The 10425-nt window shown below is 43.8% G+C and overlaps 1 long non-coding RNA gene across 1 annotated transcript; it reads right to left on the bottom strand.

The window, feature by feature from the left end:
• Positions 1-4768: 4768 nt before the first annotated feature.
• LOC109297607 lies at positions 4769-9533 on the bottom strand. Its single transcript, XR_002097359.1, has 4 exons — positions 9209-9533; positions 7244-7434; positions 5362-5533; positions 4769-5258 (listed from the first exon to the last, which is right to left on the bottom strand). It is a non-coding gene; the product is annotated as an uncharacterized LOC109297607 (long non-coding RNA).
• Positions 9534-10425: the final 892 nt, after the last annotated feature.

Genomic DNA, 10425 nt, shown 5'->3' with positions numbered 1-10425 from the left:
GTGATGGCTCCATGGAGAAGCCACCAGCTGGGGTCCCCAGTGGCTCATGGGATGAAGGTGAAGTACAGACTCAGACACTGGGGTGCCCCAGTCACACCTTTGCCAAGCAGGTCCCGCCACTTGGTGTCTGGGTGGGATGTGAGGGCGGCATAATGGCCAGTGTGGCATACAAATATACAGAGGTGGCGGCAATGGACAGTGGAAAAGCGGACCAGTGTGGTGTCCTCCAACCAGCTCAGGTGGTGAAGCAGGGAGTGCCATGAGGCTGGGCGAGGTGCTGGCCCCACGACAAACTCTGGTGGGCTGCCCCAGAAGAGCCTGAGAGCAAGTATCCCTGAGCTACTTGCCAGGGCAGCTTTTATATTGATGGGGCCAGCACAGGACAGTTTTTTATACTGCCGGGGCCAGCACAGGTGCTGGCCCCAGGCTCTAGCTCCCCCTGGCTGCAGATCTGGGAGAAGGCAGGCAGGGTTATTTTGCCCCAAGTGGCACAATTTGCCCCACACCAAAGTGCACCTGCACTGAGGCAAAAAGCCCTGGCTCAAATTTGTACCGCTTCTATTTGAGCTGCTGCAAGTGCACGTGCTTGCATGCATGGACGCACCCTGACAGTCTTTGCACTTCACACGGAGAACAGTGAACGCCATGGCTAGCCAGCTTTAAGCCACTAGGTAGGTAGCATTTCCAGTAACTTAACAATTAGTTAAATAACATTTAGCTCAGTTGTCCCTTAGCAACCTGTTAGTATTATTTACATATATTCTGGACCCAGTGTGGCACCTTGGGATCACCTTGATTCAAGTATTGTGCCTGTACCACCTAGGTCTACATCAATATGTGGCAAGGCAAGATGTTTTGTGGGTAAGCATGCAATGAGACTCTGAAACTGGTGTATCAGGTACCAGATACTACCTGGTTACAGTCTATTTTGGCAGACAACTTAAGTAGACACTTCTTTGAATGTAAGAGATCAAGGATTAATTCTCCAGGATATTTTCCTGGGCTATGGCTATCTTTAAATGGAGCTGTCTGAAACACAAAATCAAATAGTCTGTTCCAAGAGGGGTTTTGACCTCTGGGCTCCTGCCTGATGCCTGCCTTATTTCATGGATAAGGGGGCCTGTAGAACAACTTCACCCCGATTCCCAAAATCAAACAAGACTCAGCCCCAGCATGGTCCAAACAGTTTTGATTCATTAATGTTATGCACTCTTTCATCCTTCCAATTCAAAACCTCACCTTTGCTTTCAGATCTGCTGTTGAGAGCTTAGGAATAAACTATATCTAGACTTGAACGCTCTCCTTTTCCTGGCCTGGTTTCCAGATGGCTTCTGAGTACAAAAATGATCCTTCCTTCCAAAAATGATCCTAGCCCAGGATAGCCTGGTCAATAATAGAAAGGTTACTTGATGATGGTGGTGTGGTCTTCCTGGTACAGCAAGAAATCTATGGTAGTATGCAAAGTGTTTGTACATGAAATTACAGATTCACTGCTACAGTTGAAATGGTGACTTGTCACTGATTTTTGGTCCAAGGGTATCTGTCAGTAGTCTTTGCATCTCATCCCTCAGTTGCTGAAAAAAGAAGTTTTTCTGACTCAGTCATGTTGAAATTCCTGAAGGACCTAGTTATGAAGTTCCACCCATCAGGTTTCTTTGTGGGACCTAAGCCAAGTTGTCTTAGCTCTCCTGTGTTCTCTGCTTAAACCAAAGGTAATGTGCTCTCTTGTGCACTGTCAATGACAACATCATTCATTGTAGCCATTAGCTAAGAAACTAGGATGGGGGAGAGATTCTGATCTTGATGGCCCTCTGCATGTTGCATTATATGTATAAAGTGTTTTTAAGAACCTCACCCTAAGTCCTTATCAAAGATAGCAATACAATTCTACCTGAACTAGCAAATTCAATTTCCCATATTCTTCCTAAAACCACATGCATCCAGTATAGAGGTATCTTTCCACACCTGAAAGGCTGTAGATCCTTAACAGTATAAGCAAGATCTTTAACAATATAATCTGTCTTTCAAAAGGGCTTTCTGCTCACAGGATGACACTTTTAGGCAAAAGTTGCCGCCAGTTGTGTGAATGTAGCTAATTATCCAGAAGCTCATTTGGCGTAAAATACAAAATTTGCCTGTTATGGGATCCATAATGCAACCAGCTCCAAATTTTGCTGACAAAACATGAATACTTCCACATCAGATGGAAACAACAGGTGTATGAATCAGAAGTTTCTCTTAAGATCTTTTGCTATTGTAATATCTTTTGCTGTACAGTTGCACTGTCAAACACTACACTCAGTTTATTGTCATTACTGCTGTTTCGTGTCTGAATTAGACTGTGACCTCCCAGGGACAGGGCACTACTGGTATATCTGTTTTCCAAAGTGTCACTCTTGCCTATAATGCTGTATAGGTGAACAGCTAGTGACACCATCAGGTCTGACATTCAATCAACCCTGTGTCAGCAGGACAGCTTAACTCCCTGATTCAGTGAACCAGGCGCCTGTATGCAGTTATTTAAATTGAGCACATTTTTGCTTAGTCAGATAATCCTTTCACAATAGTTCCACAACAAAGCAATGTGGAAATGTCTTCCTTAATTAGCCCTCAGCACATTACACTGGAGGGAATATAGGAATAGTGGTTACTGTAAAGTAACCACTGCCTTCTCTTGTGCTGTTTTTCACCGCAGTGTGCTCATATTCATTTTTTCTCTAGCAACAGTCTCCAACATAAAGAATGTGCTTTATTTTTGGTAATAATGTCATCCTGGTTACCTGAACAAAACAGCTGCATAATGCTTCTCCTCTGGAGGTAATTGTTTGATAAATGTTTGAATAAAGATAAGATGGTGCAGTATTACACCACCTGCTACTGAGCCATTACTTATCTTCCTCATTTGGACATAAGAAATATTGGCCTTTCTAGAAATGCAGCAAAGGATTATTTTTGAGTTGTATAATGCAGGAAAAAGTCTATTTTAAAATCAATTTAAAAAATCAGAGTGCCAACTCTATGCCCTCTGGTTCACTATGTGGAGGGACTGTATGAATCCTAGGATTGGAGGATTATATAAATCCTCTTTCCAAGCTGACCAAGGACCATGCAAAACTGGCATGAGACCAAAGGCCCCTTCCTTCCCTAGCTGACAGAATTTACCCCTGAACTAAAGAGTCAGTCCCTTCATAGCTTATGCAGGTCGAGTTTGTGGCCCACAAGGGGTCCTGATGTTCCTTTTATTTTACCTTATTAACCACCTTCTGTTTCTTGGTTTCCTTCTCCCTTAATACTCTCTCACCCATGCAAGGGGTGTGGGGGCACCCACGTTTATCTCTCCCATATGGCCAGGGATCTAGGCATCACCAGGCTTCTCTGCTACATGCTTGGGGCTCTGTGAATTCCCCATTCTCCCTACCCCTATTGTGCCACTGTCTTGTTCATGCCGTGGCTTCTGTATGCCTGTAATCCCCCCTTTTTCCATTGCATTACTTCATTCTCATGCCAGTTTCCACCCCCACCCCCATTTATCTATTTCAGTGCCTTCCTGCAAATCTGTTCCTCCCACCATGCCTTATCTTCCACCTCTAAGTACATTTCTCACTCCTCCCCTCCACCCAGTGCTGTGTGCCCCTTTCACATTTCCACCACGGAAAGATTCTGTGCACTCCGATTTCCATTCTCCCTTACCACACTTTGGCCATGTCTACAGCATAGCTGTGTCAGTCTGGGGCGTAATAAGATGTAATGCTTGATTCATACCTTCGCTAGCAAAGGCCCTAGTAGAGGGGTAGGTATACCAATAAAACATGCTTCTGTCTGTGCCAGTATAACTTGTATCAGTCACCTTTCTAGGTGATAGCAGCAGCTCTTTCTGGCTTCCAATGCTGCTGGCCTCAGCCCCATGGTACTGGCAGGGACCTGCGCGCATAGCCCCCACCCCATCCCACCCCGTGCCTGCTCTGAACTCAGCCCAGGAGCAGACCAGCTCCGGACCAGCTGGAACCCACATGCACAGTCCCAACCTGCCCCGCACCTGCTCCAGACTTGCCCGCCTGCTCTAAGCAGCAGCAGTGGCGGTGGCAGCCAAGCAAAAGTTGCTGCTCAGTGTGAGGGGGAAAAGTGGCCCTTCCCCCTTCCCACTGCTGGGCACTTGTTGCAACAATGCCTGGGCTTCCCTGCTGCTCCTCACCGCTGCCATTGTTGCTACCTCTGGGATGCCCCGCAGGGAAGAGGTGGCAGTGCACAGGAGTGACAGGTCAACCCAGGTATGTGCTCTGGGTGTGCAGCAAGAAGCACCCAGCAGCAGTGAGAGGGTGGGACCGCTTTTCCCCTGTGACAAGCAGCAACTTCTGCTTGGCTGCCACCACTGCTGCCACTGCTCAGTGCATCAGGCAAGTCTGGAGCAGGTGAAGGGTGGTTTGGGGCTGCGCGCGCAGGTTCCAGCTGGTCCAGAGCTGGTCTGCACCACCAAGCCAAGTCTGGAGCAGGCACAAGGTGGCTGGGATGGGGGCTGTGCACACAGGTCCCTACCACTACTGCAGGGCTGGGGCCAGAAGGGGCAGCAGCCAGAAGGAGCTGCCTAGAAAGCCCCAACCCCGTTGAATGCTCAGGGAGTGGCCACAGGACAGACAGTACAGGGCCAGGTTGGACCAAGGGACCTACTGCGGGCCAGAAAAAGTCCCTCTGTAGGCCAGATCCAGCTCTCAGGCTGTATTTTGCCAAGCCCTGCTCTAGTGCATTGATTTTACAACTGTGTCCATGCTAGCAGGGCCTTTTCCAGTGCAGCATATCCATATGTCTGCACAGGTGAAACTCCCCTAGTGCAGGTATATTCTCCATTATTACTTCTTTTCTTTCAGGACATCAATATCTTTAGTTTATAATGAAAAGCTAGGTTGAACTAAGCTAAGCCTATAATTAGGATGCAACAGCTACCATTGGCCAACAAGTACATAGGTAGCTCTGCTAAGCTGTTGCTAGAGTCTGTGTTCCTCCTCTATACATGCAGACTTCCTTTGCTGCTGCTCACCAGAATCTTCAGTGTTCGGCCCATTGATGCACAGAACATTCCCTGAAATATGGCAACAGATCAGATGCAGTATGCAAAAGTTATTTTATCCAAGCAGAGATGTGCCATCCAGTTGGGTGCAGTGTCCTGCATGCTTGGGCAATGAACTGACTCTACCTTTCTCCTACCTGTCAAAACCTCCATCTAGCAGCATGAAATAGAAGCAGCTATTTTCTCCACCCAAGTGCTGTAGCAGCATTAAAACAAAAGCATTCAAAAGCAGGGGATTTGATTATGTGGCTATTGTGATGTGAAAATGTAACAGTCTTCTCTCCATAGCCCCCTCTCACCTTTGGCATTTTCTATGAATTTTGTATTATTCCTGGCTTTTCCAGTTACTGCACAGCTCATTGTCATTCCAGGAATTGGGCATCCTTTACCAACAAGTTTAATTCAGTTCAGAGCTTCAAGCTGCATTACCATCCACTCTTTACTCACCTCTGCTTGGAGCAGCATCCAACCCTGGAAGTGCGAGACAAAAGTAGCTCTATGCTTATTGTTTTAACTTCTTTTCTGTCCCACCTCCCAGCAAAGGCATTCAAATCTCACGGTAACAGCATCTGGGTGGATGGATGGGAAACTGTTTTAACAGTCACCTAACAACTTGCCTCTGTAACATGCCTCTAATCTTTCGCGGTAGGAATTTGAAGAAAGATCTGGATGCTTTTCAGTAGAGAATCCACAGGGTGGACTGACAGAACTGTATGAAATCTAGTATATCGATCTTTACATACTAGCTGGTTTTGTAGATACTTTTTACAAGTCCATTTTACTTGCCTTCTTTCAGATAACATGAGTCTTATTGTAGATAGCCTACTTATTGAAATGAATGATGTTTAAACATTCACCTGGCCTCTACAGTTCTTAAGTGCTGGTTATGTTTAGAAATAGAGATAAAATACAAATGGCCATGCAGAATGACTTATTTGACCTTGCAAGCAGATTCTCAGCTTCTGATGAATAAGCCTTTTGCTTACAAAAGTTTACAAATGGGAGATTTTTGCTTTATGTCTCCATTTTGGTTAATCTATAAACTGCAAGTCTACCCTGCCTTCTGCCTGATGTCAGACTAATAAGGCTCACTACTTCACTAAGCCAGATTCCTTACCATTGTAACGGTTGGTATAAATTAGTAATTTTTGCTTTTTTATTCTTTTTTTCTATGCCAGGTTTTATAGTCTTATCCTTGCAAAGAAATCTAGCAGACCCAAACTATTTTTGCAATGCTGAATTTCTTGCAATTATTCAGGTTTTCATTTAAAAGGAAAGGGCAGGGGAAAGGAAGGAAAAAGAGATTCAACCAACTTTAGTAAGATTCCTTGAGACAATTCCTCTTATGCAGTTATACCAGTAAAACTCTGACATTTTGATAGCTCATCCAGGTTTACACTGATTGGAGATAAAACTTTGGTTCCTTAATACCAAAGCTTGTGAGCTGCTCTGAGATAACAAGGTAATTGGTGATAGCAGCAACACTTCAAGGGAGGGGGAAAAGACTGGTAATTGGGTTCTAATTGTTCGGCAGCAGCACAGAGACCTACTGCTGCGTGTGCAGAGGCTGATGTAGAACAGCAGTGAGATGTGTGCATTTTTAAGTTTGCATACATATTTGCAGAGGATTGATTTTAAGGTCCTATCAAACCCTAGCAAATGACCCTGGAGTTCTGAAAACATGGTTATGTTTAGTTGTTTTATAACATGATTTTATCTGCACCAAGATTAAAACTAAGTTATAACCAGCTGGATTTTTCTGGCCCATGTAGACAGAAAAAATATATAAAATTGTATGGCCACAAACATGTAACACAATATATAATATTGCTAAATACAGTAGGTTATAGCATTGATGTGGACATAAAGGGTATCTAGTAAAAAGAGAAGTGATAGCTTCAGGGTACATCATGACTTTGGAAAGACCAGTTGGATCAATATAACCATAAATCTGGAGATGGAGCAGCAATTTCTACCTTAAATAGGTGAATGCATTGTGAAAATTCAGATAGTAAACTTCCATGCTCTTATATAGTTTTCTTTTATAGTTCTCGTCTACAACTTTTTTGTTGAATTGTATTTTAAAATGGTCAGAGGATATTTAACATGTAGGGCTCAGATTTCAATTTATTAAAGAATAGGGAGGAAAAAAATCAACTAGCGAGATCTCTACTGACTCACCATTAACAGCAACAAAGGTAATTCAGAGTTTTTGACTATACACAGAGTAGGCCTGATTTTACTTACACCCTGCTGGCCAATAATTGTTAGGCCAATAATTGTGAATCCATTGAATTACTAGCAGTGATTCCTTAGATTCATTTGTTTGTTCCGTTAGAATCAGTGTCTTCAAACTTTTCCAAACTGAAGACCTGATGAGGGGGAAAGAAAAAGGCATCAAATAAGCATACTCATGTCATCAGCTAGCTGAAATTTGTAGTGAGAAAATGTGCAACAATAGAGCAGTTAATCAATTAACTCTACAGCAGAAAAGGTCAGTGTGAACTTAAAGTTACTGCAATGTGGAATAAAAACAGGAATGAAAAGGTGCTGTTTTTGCCAAATGAAAAAATTCCATCTGTTCCTTGGCAGCAGCACTTCTGGTATGGACAACAAAGTGTTTTTGCCCATCAGGTACAATCATTTGATTTCTTTTACTGCCCATTTCCCATAGATTATCCACCAGTATGTGTTTTTTCACTTAGCATAACTCCCTTTTAACCTCTACCCCCATAATTATTTGTGCACACACAAACATGCATGTGCGCATGCACCCACACTTTGCATTGGGTTTTAGAATTATTGCTCAATTTTAAAATTCTTGATAAAGAATGTTTATTGCATACTGTCACTTAGGTAGTAGCTACATCGCTGAAAGTACTGTACAGACAGTGGGCCGGATTCTTAGTTGGTGGGAACCAACATGACTCCATTTACTTCAAGGAATCGATCCATCCAACAATGTTGTTTATGAGAGAGGTTATTTTTAGGGCTGTGTGAAGCTTTGGTAGCCAATTCGATTCAAAGGAGATTCGGCCTGATTTGGGGACCATATCTCTGAATCCAAATTGAATCTGGAGGCCAATTAAAAGTTCCAAATTGATCTGAAGCTCCCAGTGCTGCTGCACCTGTATCCCATGCCCCCCTCACTAAGTAACGCGCCCCCCGCCCCAGCTGGGCAGCTTGTCCCAGCCCCAGTCTCTCCCTCCCCCATGCCCATTTCCTCCCTCCTCCACTCTTCCCCAACCCCAGCAGACTTACCAGCTGGAAGCAGCTGTCAGCTGCCTGTTTAGTCTATGGCTGAATCTCCGAAGCGGTGCCAAATCTTTCTGATTTGGCTGAATCAAATCGGAACAGTGATTCAAATCTCCAAATAGAATTGCTGTCCTCCAAATCAGCTGAATCCAAAACAAATACTTTCCACTTTGCACAGGCCTAGTTATTATTATTAGTGTTCTGCAGGTGGGAAAATAGAGAGGTGCAACAGTCCAATCAGGAAGTCAGTAGCAGAGCTGGGACTGCAACTCATCATTTGCTGACTCCTTCTTTTTTTATTGTTTCTCAGGATTAGATGCCAGGGATGACTTATGAGGAGAGCCTGAAACAGCTAGATAGAGTTATTTCGTCTGGAAATGAGAAGACTGAGGGGAGATTTGGTAACAGTCTTCAAATATCTTAAGGGCTATTATAGAGAGAATAAAGATGGGCTTTTCTTCATGGCCCTACGGCAGGATTATGTTATAATAGCATCTTAGGCCCTTTTCTTACTTCTGTATTAAAAAGAGGATAGTAAAAAAAGGCAACTGAGAAACCTTTGAATGTGTGTCTGGGCACGTGCATACATGTGTGCATGTACTTCTGTGATCACTTTGGGTCTGGAAGAGGAAATGGAAATTGGTACAATTGTACTCGTGTATGCTGCAGTAGTGGGTGTTTGTGGTGTGTTGACAAGTAAACTGTGGGTTAAACAAAAAGGTAATTCTCTGTTCTGACCTATATTTTGATTGTTGCAATAGTGTCACATAGCTAAGCTGAGATTGTTGTTATGAACATAATACTTATCTATTGTATACCATAAAAAACACTACAGAATATTAAATTAAAATCAGGTACTCGAGACTTAGGAAATACACAGTCTTTACTTACATGATTACATCCTGTTTTTCATGGAAACGGTGCCTCATTCGGTGCTCAAAATGGCTTGTGTCCTGGGGCAAAACCCAGCCTGTGATGTGAAGGACCCCCATTTCCAGCGATGAAACAGCAGTTGGTTAATGCGCAGAGGACTGAAGGCAGAAGCCTCACAGTGAATGCTGGCCCAGGGAATTGCTTCTAATCCTTTCTGTGATGGTTTTCCTTGGTAACACTGAGCAAGTTGCTTATTCCAAATGTTGCATAGATAAAGAGTAGTAGTTAGCCATGTTAGAAGTCAGGCAGAAGGCAGGATAGAGTGATACCTTATAGACACACACACACAGAGTTTCTGATGATGAAGTAAGCTGCTGCTTAAAAAACTCTGCATTATTTACATAGTTACGTGTTGCATATTCCTCATTTTCTGGGTAACCCATTTTAAATACTACAGTACTGACGTCAGTAAGTACTGTGCTCTGAACATCAAGTCTTAGGAAAAAATGCTTATTCTGAAAAATCAGGTCCTCAGCTTCTCAAAGTGAGCACCTAAAATGAGTTGACACCTTCGACAATCATCTCTGCACCTTAGTTCCTTCTGTGAAAGGCCTGGGTCATTGCATTGTGATCTGCTCAGTTTTATCTTCCACTTTCAAGTAACATGGATGAAACATATTTCACAGCTGCTTTATTTAATGAGCCTCTACACCAGGGATGTAACAAGTAGGGTTTGTGTGCTGGGCAAACCCTGTGGGAGAGCTGGGTAGGGGCAGGGAAGCACTATGGAGCACTGAAAGGGCAGGTGGGTGGATGGGTGTTTTACCCCTGTGTGGTTTGCCCATGCCAGCTGTTGCTCCTATGACAGCAATATAGTGCTCATGCATCAGCCGCTGCTGCAAGAGCAACTCCACGGGGCTACTTCTGCTGATGGGGTCTAGACTCTGTGGGGTGGGGCCTGATTCTGGTACCCCTCCTAAGATGGTGCCCAGGGCTGATATTATGTTACTGCTAAGCTGCCTACAAACACACACACCCCCCGCCATATGCAGCCATGTATTGATTCTGTGGGAAAACCAGAGTGTTTTTAAAGGAACTGTGTCCTCCTGTGCCCATGATATTTTTAATCACTGGAAATGATGTGGTTAGAAAAGTGTTCTCTAACATTCCCATACAGTTTGTGTGGGGCAGTATGTGTCAAACTACATAATTTGCTAAGCCTCAACCTCTCTAAT

The sequence above is a fragment of the Gavialis gangeticus genome, unplaced genomic scaffold (assembly GCF_001723915.1).
Source record: "Gavialis gangeticus isolate Ggan-Ray unplaced genomic scaffold, GavGan_comp1, whole genome shotgun sequence".
Lineage (NCBI taxonomy): Eukaryota > Metazoa > Chordata > Crocodylia > Gavialidae > Gavialis > Gavialis gangeticus.
Note: the sequence above shows the minus strand (reverse complement) of the source record. Positions and strands in the feature narration are given on the sequence as shown.